At 41.4% G+C, this 10,188-nt stretch overlaps 1 pseudogene; it reads right to left on the minus strand.

Moving 5' to 3' along the window:
* Positions 1–9,794: 9,794 nt before the first annotated feature.
* Positions 9,795–9,907, minus strand: LOC120938758 (annotated as a pseudogene).
* Positions 9,908–10,188: the final 281 nt, after the last annotated feature.

Genomic DNA, 10,188 nt, shown 5'->3' on the forward strand with positions numbered 1-10,188 from the left:
GAGAGACTCAGAGAGCCGGGTGGTTGGCTATTCCTTCCTCCGCAGGGCAGTCTGTGTACTTGACTCAGCTGGATAGGTTAGGCAGGGGGGGTTGTACAAAAGTTAATCACTGTGAGGCATGAGCTGATGGAAGATTTAAAAATTTAAAAATGTAATTATTAAGTGGAGGCCTGATAGGCTTCCTTGGAAAAGATGAATTTTCAGGGATTACCTAAAGTTGAGCAGAGCAGCAGATAGTTGGAAAGATTGAAGTAGATCCAGGAAGAGTTCCAGAGTACTGGAGAAGTCCTTGAGATAAACATGAGAGGAGGAGACAAGAACGCTAGAGAGGATGAAGTCTTGGGAGGAGCAGAGAGGACGATTTGGGTGATATTTTGAGACAAGATTGGTGACATAGCTTGGGACATAATTTTGGATGGCTTTGTAGGTTGTTGTTAGTATTTTGAATTAAATACACTGGGTAACCATAAGCCAGTGAAGGGATTGGCAGAGAGGGGTGGGTAAGGTAGATGAGTCTGGCAGCAGCAGTCATGATAGACTGAAGGGGGATAGCCTGTGTAGAGGTAGGCCTAATAGAAGGGAGTTGTAATAGTTTTGCAAGGCGAGAGATAACAAGGGAGTGAATGAGTAGCTTGGTGGTTTCATTAGGTAAAAATGGGCACATTTTAGAGATGTTACAGAGATGAAGTCTAGAAGCTTTTGATAGCGATTTGATTTGGAGCAGAAAAGGACAGGTCACTGTCTAGGATTACACTTAGTACCCTGAGATGAGAGCAGGGACTGATAGATGGATTAATTATCTTTATGGAAAAGTCAGGGAGGAGGACACTGGTGGTGGTAGTGGTGGGGGGTAGATATTACAAGCTTGGTTGATATATCAGTTAGTAATTTAGTAATGTGAGACGAGAGAGAGATATGTTTGGTAGTCATTGGCGTAGAAATAGTATTGGAAGCTGTGGAAGATTATCGAATGACCAAAAGAGGAGGTGTAGGTAGAGAAGATGAGGTACTGTAAGTGAAGAGGAGGAGAAAGAGTTGAAGGTAAAAAAAAAATGAGTGCTCTGAAAGATAGGAGGAGAAACAGGAAAGAGCAGAATCTTGGAGGCCAACATAGTAGAGTTTATTGAGAAGGAGCAGGGGAGCAGGTGATCAACAGTATCAACGGCCGCAGAAAGGTCTTGTAGTAAGAGTATGGAGTAGCGGCCGTTGAATTTAGTAGTTAGTAAATCATTTAGTGAGTTTTAGTAGGACAGTTTCTGTGAAGTGCTGCAAGCGAAGTGTTGTTTTTAGTGAGGTAGAAGCTCAGACGGTTGTAGACTAGGGATGGGCTGAACACCCCCTTGTTTGATTCGCAGCAGAACTCCCAAACATGGGGAAATATTCTAACCCAAACCACAAACCCCATTGAAGTCTGGGAGCTGAATAGGAAAAATCAAAAGTGCTAATTTTGAAGGCTTATATGCAAGTAATTGACCATGAAAAGGGGTATGGGGGTATGGATAGTGCCCTGGGGGACATGTATCAATATATATATTTTTTAAACTGTTTTTTTTCAGGAGCAGTGATTTTAATTATGCTTAAAGTGCAACAATAAAAATAAAAAATTCCTTTAAATATAGTGCCTGGGGGGACCCCTTAATGTACCTGTAAAGTGACACATCTGTAGCATGTATAAAACATGCTAGAGAAAAAATTAAATTTCTAAAGAAAAAAAAAAGTCAAATACGAATTTAAAATGAGTCGCGGCAATTGAAAAATAAAGAAAAAAAATATTTTTTTTTTTAATGACGTGGGGTCCAACCCAAAATCTATGCCAGATCCTTATCTGAGCATGCAGCCCGGAAGGTCAGGACGGCCAAACAGGCAAATGTTTGCCTATCCCTATTGTAGACTAAGGGCCAGATTCACAGTGAGAGTACGACGGCGTATCTACTGATATGCCGGCATACTTTCAAATTTGCGGCGTCGTATCTTTATTTTGAATTCTCAAACAAAGATACAACGGCATTTGGCTAAGATCCGACAGGCGTACGGCTTCGTACGCCTTGGGATCTTAGGATACAATACTTTGCCGCCCGCTGGGTGGAGTTCGCGTTGTTTTCCGTGTCGGGTATGCTAATTAGCTGTTTACGGCGATCCACAAAGCTACGCGCACTCGTCGCATTCTCTTACGTCGGCTTTTCCCGTCGTAAAGTTACGCATGCTATTTCAATGGCTTATATTTAGACTAGCCATGTTAAAGTATGGCCATTGTTCGTGCGTTGAATTTTGATTTTTTTTTGCGTAAGTCGTACGGGAATAGGAAAGGACGTAACGCACGTCGCCGGTCAAAAAATTACGTCGGTGCAACGTCATTTCGCGCGAAGCACGGCGGGAAATTACAAAACGGAGCATGCGCAGTACGTTCGGCGCGGGACCGCGCCTAATTTAAATGATACACGCCCCGTTTGAATTAGGCAGGCTTGCGCTGGACGGATTTACGTTACGCCGCCGCAAGTTTACAGGCAAGTGCTTTGTGAATCAAGCACTTGCGCTGAAAACTTGCGGCGGTGTAACGTAAATGGTATACGTTACGCCGCCGGAATTCTACGTGAATCTGGCCCCCTGCTTTCTAATGCCGCGTACACACAACTGTTTTTCATGTCGTGGAAAAAAAAATTTTTTTTCTCGATCGTGATTCCTCTCAAGCCTGCCTTGCATACACACGATCGTGATAAAAAATGCTTGAGCAAAGTGCGGTGACGTACAACACGTACGACGGCACTATAAAGGGCAAGTTCCATTCGAATGGCTCCACCCTTTGGGATGATTATGCCAATTTCCCTTCTCATTACTTGCTTCTGAGCATGCACTTTTTTTTCTCGTCATTAACCACTTAAGCCCCCGGACCTTTAGGCAGCTAAATGCCCAGGCCAGGTTTTGCGATTCGGCACTGCGTCGCTTTAACAGACAATTGCGCGGTCGTGCGACGTGGCTCCCAAACAAATCTGGCGTCCTTTTTTCCCCACAAATAGAGCTTTCTTTTGGTGGTATTTGATCACCTCTGCGGTTTTTATTTTTTGCGCTATAAACAAAAATAGAGCGACAATTTTGAAAAAAATGCAATATTTTTTACTTTTTGCTATAATAAATATCCCCCAAAAACATATATAAAAAATATTTTTTTCCTCAGTTTAGGCCGATATGTATTCTTCTACCTATTTTTGGTAAAAAAAATCGCAATAAGTGTTTATCAATTGGTTTGCGCAAAATGTATAGCGTTTACAAAATAGGGGATAGTTTTATTGCATTTTTATTATTTTTATTTGTTTTACTACTATTGGCGGCGATCAGCAATTTTTTTCGTGACTGCGACATTATGGCGGACACTTCGGACAATTTTGACACATTTTTGGGACCATTGTCATTTTCACAGCAAAAAATGCATTTAAATTGCATTGTTTATTGTGAAAATGACAGTTGCAGTTTGGGAGTTAACCACAGGGGGCGCTGTAGGAGTTAGGGTTCACCTAGTGTGTGTTTACAACTGTAGGGGGGTGTGGCTGTAGGCGTCATCGATCGAGTCTCCCTATAAAAGGGATCACTCGATCGATACAGCCGCCACAGTGAAGCACGGGGAAGCCGTGTTTACATACGGCTTTCCCCGTTCTTCAGCTCCGGGGAGCGATCGCGACGGAGCGGCTATAAACGAATAGCCGCGCCGTCGTCCCGGATTGCTCCCCGAGGTAAGCCGCCCGCCGCACGCAGAGGAGGGGGTCCCGATCGGACCCCCCACCCGCTAGAAGGCAAGGACGTATATATACGCCCATCTGCCTGTACGTGCCATTCTGTGGACGTAAATAGGCGTGCGGCGGGCGTTAAGTGGTTAAAGCTTACACACAACCGTTTTTCACGATGAGAAAAACGACGAGAAAAAATAGAGCAGGTTCTAAATTTTTAATGGCCATTTTCCTCATCGAGAAAAATGCTCTGGAGCCTACACACGACCGTTTTAATGACCAATTTAAAAAATTGCATTTTTCTCGTCATGAAAAACGGTCGTGTGTACATAACAGTTAGTTAGTACTTGTCATTAGTACTTGTTAACTGGTTAGTATACAAAAAGCTTTACTGTAAATTGTATGTGTGGTTGGAAGGATCTGTCATTCTTAGTCAGAAGCTATGTTTATTTTTATACCAGATACATTTTCTTAAGTCTTGGAAGAAATGTTTGTCATGAAAATGGATTTACGTGTGTATTTACGCTTTTACATGTACTATAACTGAAAGCTGCCACACATTTAGAATACATCTATTCAACTAATTTTTTAATGACTTTTGTCATGGCAACTAAAAGCACTTTATTTGAACAAAATGGTTGTGGTTTCTCAGTGAGTCTATAATTATTCTTCTAAAATGTTGCTTTTACTGTAGACTGCCTCCATTTTTTTCAAGTCACGATGATCTTTATTTTGCCTTTGCCCTGTGTATTTGCATGAGGTGAATATTATGGATTTCAATATTTAAACCAGGAGGACTTAAATAGAAGTAGGTTACATTTTAAACAGCCCTTACTTTGCAAGTCTTTTTTTTTTGCTTCTGTTCTTTTATGTCTGGTACTAAGTTATCATATACTGAGTTGTTTTGGGGGCTACACAGTTATGACTGTCATAAACCACTGACTGACAAATCCCAGATTTCATATAGCTTGTGCACCTAGGAAACTAATTATTTATGGACTTTTACTCTAAAATCTATAAACTGGGTAACTTTTATGCCTAGTACACACGAGAGGATTTATCCGCGGATACGGTCCTCCGGACCGTTTCCGCGGATAAATCCTCTGAGGATTTCGATCCGCTGGATTGTACTCACCATCAGATCGAAATCCGCGCCGAATTCACACCGCGGTGACGTGTCGCGCCGACGCCACGATGATGATGCGGCGACGTGCGCGACGCTGTCATATAAGGAATTCCACGCATGCGTCGAATCATTACGACGCATGCGAGGGATGGTTTCGGACGGATCGATCCGGTGAGTCTGTACAGACCACCGGATCGATCCGCTGGAGCCGATTCCAGCGGATAGATTTCTTAGCATGCTAAGAAATTTTTATCCGCTGGAAATCGGTCGGCCCGAGAAAAATCTGCGGAAAAATATCCGCTGGGTTGTACACACCAGCGGATCTATCCGCTGAAACTGATCCGCAGATAAATTCCAGCGGATAGATCCTCTCTTGTGTATGGGGCCTAAGATTGACAAAAATTTGATAGAACACTGAGATTCGCTTTTTGTAGACTATGACTGCATAGTGTGCTATGATGTCAAATGTAACCCCCTCACCCCCAGAAGGATTTGCCCCTTAACCACTTAAGACCCGGACCAAAATGCAGCTAAAGGACCTTGCCCCTTTTTGCGATTCGGCACTGCGTTGCTTTAACTGACAATTGCGCGGTCGTGCGACGTGGCTCCCAAACAAAATTGGCGTCCTTTTTTTCCCACAAATAGAGCTTTCTTTTGGTGGTATTTGATCACCTCTGCGGTTTTTATTTTTTGCGCTATAAACAAAAATAGAGCGACAATTTTGAAAAATATGCAATATTTTTTACTTTTTGCTATAATGAATATCCCCCAAAAATATATATAAAAAAAAAAAATTCCTCAGTTTAGGCCGATACGTATTCTTCTACCTATTTTTGGTAAAAAAAAACGCAATAAGCGTTTATCGGTTGGTTTGCACAAAATTTATAGAGTTTACAAAATAGGGGATAGCATTATTGAATTTTTATTAATTCGTTTTTTTTTTACTACTAATGACGGACACTTCGGACAATTTTGACACATTTTTGGGACCATTGTCATTTTTACAGCAAAAAATACATTTAAAATGCATTGTTTGTTGTGAAAATGACAATTGCAGTTTGGGAGTTAATCAAAGGGGGCGCTGATGGGGTTATGTGTGACCTTAAGTGTGTTTACAACTGTAGGAGGGTGTGGCTGTAGGTGTTACGTCATCGATTGTGTCCCCCTATAAAAGGGATCACACGATCGATGACGCCGCCACTGTGAAGAACGGGGAAGCCGTGTTTACACGGCTCTCCCCATTCTTCAGCTACGTGGACCGATCGCGGGACTCCATCGGCGATCGGGTCCGCGAGTCCCGCAGCTTCGGACCGGGTCGCGGGAGCGCGCCGCGGGTGCACGTGCGACCACACAGCTGGGCTTAAAGGATAACGTACGTTGATGTGCCTGGCCGTTCCATTCTGCCGACGTATATCACCGTGAAGGGGTCCTTAAGTGGTTAATGACCATGCGACGCTGTACCCAAACAAAATTTATGTCCTTTTTTACCCACAAATAGAGCTTTCTTTTGGTGGTATCTGCGGTTTTTATTATTTGCACTATATTTTTACTTTCTGCTATAATACATGTCCCAAATATATATATATATATATATATATATATATATATATATATATATATAAAACAAAATGGATTCATCAGTTTAGGCCGATATATATTATTCTACATATTTTTGGTAAAAAAATGTATCGCAATAGACGTATTGATTGCTTTGCGCAACATGTATTGCGTCTACAAACTACGGGATATATTTAGGGACTTTTATTTAAAAAAAAATTGTTTTACTGGTAATGGTGGCGATCTGAGATTTTTAGCGGGACTGCGACTTTGCAGTGGACATATTTGACCTTAAATTACACTTTTTGGGGACCAGTGACATTATTACATTGATCAGTGCTATAAAAATGCACTGATCAATGTAAAAATTACACTGGCAGGGAAAGGGTTAACACTAGAGGGCGATCAAGGGGTTAAGTGTGTTCCCTGGGTGTGTTCTAACTGTAGGGGGTGGGCTTACTGGAAGATGACAGAGATCACTGTCCCCGATCATTGGGAACGGTAGATCTCTGTCATGCCATCTGGCAGAACAGGGAATCACCTTGTTTACAGTTCCCCTATTCTGCCTCTCCTCACCGCGATCATAGGTCACCAGCGCACATTGAGTATGCGGGACCCGCGGACACACTCCTACTGCTTGTGCCTGCTATCCTCCTTGCACAGACCGATGTACAAGTATGTCAGTTTGCGCAGGAAATCTGACCTGCCACAGTATATCTGTGTGAGCTGGTTGGCTAGTGGTTAAAGCTCATTTTCAATTTTTCTTGACACTTTAAATAGTTTGTTTGGACCAAGCTGGTCCAAGAAACTATTTCCTTCACTAAGTGTTGCACTGGCTTTAAGCACTGTATGGTCTGTATGTAGCTTCAGTTACATACAGTACACAGTGCTGCGTTTGAGCTGTGAGACAGAGACTTCCCGTCTCACACCCAAAACAAAATAGGAGTTGATCTGGGTAGTACTCAGCCATTCATAAGCAGCTTTGTATTCTGAGAACGAATACCACGCCTCATCTGATTGGTTGAGTTGGAGGGGCAGCTGATTATGTCATGCTCTCCGTCTCAGCCAATCAAAGAAAGCTTTGTATTCATTCCCAGAACACAGTACAAAGCTGCCTATGAATGGATGAATACTGCACAGATCGACTCTGCATTGTTTCGGGTGTAAGGTGCAAAATCTCTGTCTTACAGCTAGAACCCAGTAGTGTATGTAGCTAAAGCTGAAACTATTTAAAGTCACAGAAAACCTGGAGATCAGCTTTAATGTTGGTCCTGGTGAAAGTATAATTTTCTAAAGGACATGGTTTATTGTGACACACTTTCATATCATCCCACATTAACTTCTATTGTGACCCTTGGTTTTTCTTCACATGACATGTTAGAACCACAAAGGGTGCAAGTGCTAAAATACATGGTCTGATTTACTATCAAACTAATGGATAAGCACCACTTTGAAAAAAATGCTTGTCAGCCTCTCTGCGCTGCGTCGGCGTAGCGTAAAGAAGATACGCTACGGCGGCATAAGTATGCGCCGACGTATGTGAATCCGGGCCAATGTGTTTGGAGCTTCATAGGAGCGCCCTCCTTCTGTTTTTTTGTGCACAGCTTCCACAGTTCAGGTCCTCTTAATTTGTCTTATGACAATATATGAACAAGTTTATGTGATACAATGCTTATTTTTTCTGAAGTAAGGAAAAGTTAAACAAAAAAATACGATATCGATAGAACATGCAACGCTATTTAAATGACAATCTTTCTTATTATGTCCTATATTAATTTTTTGTAAATGTTATTATTTTTGATATGTTTTATTTTACTAAAACTGTTTAACCACTTCTGAACTAGTTTAAGGAAAAAAGGGGGAGATTTACTAAAACTGGAGGGGAATATCTGCAGCTCTGCAAACCAATCAGCTTCCAGGTTTTAAGCTTAAAGCGGTCCTCCACCCTAAAGTGGAGTCCCGCTGATCGGAACCCTCCCCCCCTCCGGTGTCACTTTTGACACCTTTCAGGGGGGAGGGGGGTGCAGACACCTGTCTAAAGACAGGTATTTGCACCCACTTCCGGCCACACGATACGGGCGAAAGACGGGCATTCCGTCACATCCCGTCTGTCGCCCGTTGTGTGCTGGGAACACTCGGCTCCCAGCACACAGCGTGTGAGCCAATCGGCGGGCGCAGCGCGACTCGCGCATGCGCCGTAGGGAACCGGGCAGTGAAGCCGCAGCGCTTCACTTCCTGGTTCCCTCAGCGTGGATGGCGGGGGGAGCAGCAGAGTGACGAGCGATCGCTCGTGCTCTGCTGCGATCGGCGCTGGACTCCAGGACAGGTAAGTGTCCTAATATTAAAAGTCAGCAGCTGCAGTATTTGTAGCTGCTGACTTTTAATATTTTGTTCCCGTGGCACATCCGCTTTAATTGAAGCTGATGTTAGAAGCTGATTGGTCACTATGCAGAGCTGCACCACATTTTGATTGCTCCCGTTTTAGTAAATCTTCCAAAGTATTCTAGCAAAGCAGAAAATAAACTTTCTCTTGTGTCAAACTTTCATTTGAACATTTAAGTGTTCTAGTCAACCTAACAAGCATGTTAAGAGCTGTCTTCTGCTATTATAGGGGATGTCATTTTGACAATGATGGTGTTGAAGCACATAGTTTCCACCATTGTCGTATCATGTAATTTCTAGTTAAAATGACACGTTCTATAATGGTAAGAGATAGTGTATTACATATGTATTAGCAGTTATGACATTTTAACATTGGAAAAGTTAAAGCATGATAACAGATTATTTCTGGGAATATTTTTACATAACATTACACGTATTATATCTAATGTAAGTGGCACCAATTCCAAATGACTGTACATTAGTATTCACATTGTTTATCTGCTTTCATGATCACTAATCTGATTTGAATAATTGTAATAGTTTTTTGTTCATGTCTATATGTAAAAATAAAATAAAAAATGAATGTCACAATAGTACAATAAATGTAATTATAAGTAATATAAATCAATAAAAGATGTGGCTTTGATTCAAATAAATAACACAGGTTTTCAATGGAGACCACAAAAGGACGTTTTAACGCACATTAGGCAGAAATGGTCTACATATGTCACCATCATTTTTTTCCCCCTGAAATATGATATGTATCCATTGCTAAAGTACATGTATGTAGACAGGAAGTGGCTGGAAATAGGCTTGAGAGGGCCAATAGGACTGAGATCCAACAGTTAGTTGTTTATAATACCCAGTGCTTTAGTAAACTAAACGTGCAGTAATTTAGTTAAGGTTGATATCTACTTAAAGATTAACTTCACTTTTGGTGAAAAATAAATATAGCAAATAAAAAAAATACATAACACGAATTGCTACACAAGGCATATTGTCATTAATGCCCCTTTCACACTGACAGACCGATTGGATTCAGCAAGAATACTGTTTTTTGTACACCCTAGAGCACATTTCGACAGTCAAGAACTATAGAAATGATCCCTGAAAGTATAGTCTTAAGAAGAATACTGTTTTTTATGAAAAAACGTAATGCAAAGCTAAATATGTAATTGATTATATCCTTTAAAAAGGTGGAAAATGCTGTGTACTGTACCCAGGTTCTTGCTTAATGATGACAACCTAAATAGGGCTTGTACATACAACAGTAACATTTTACACATAACAGACTGTTGACAAAAAATGTATTAGATCATCCTTATGGGCAGTAAAGTGACATCACAGTGATGTGTCAATAAAATATTTGAGCTTTTTGTAATCAAGAGTTTCTAAAGCTACACC

Source organism: Rana temporaria, chromosome 4 (genome assembly GCF_905171775.1).
Source record: "Rana temporaria chromosome 4, aRanTem1.1, whole genome shotgun sequence".
NCBI lineage: Eukaryota > Metazoa > Chordata > Amphibia > Anura > Ranidae > Rana > Rana temporaria.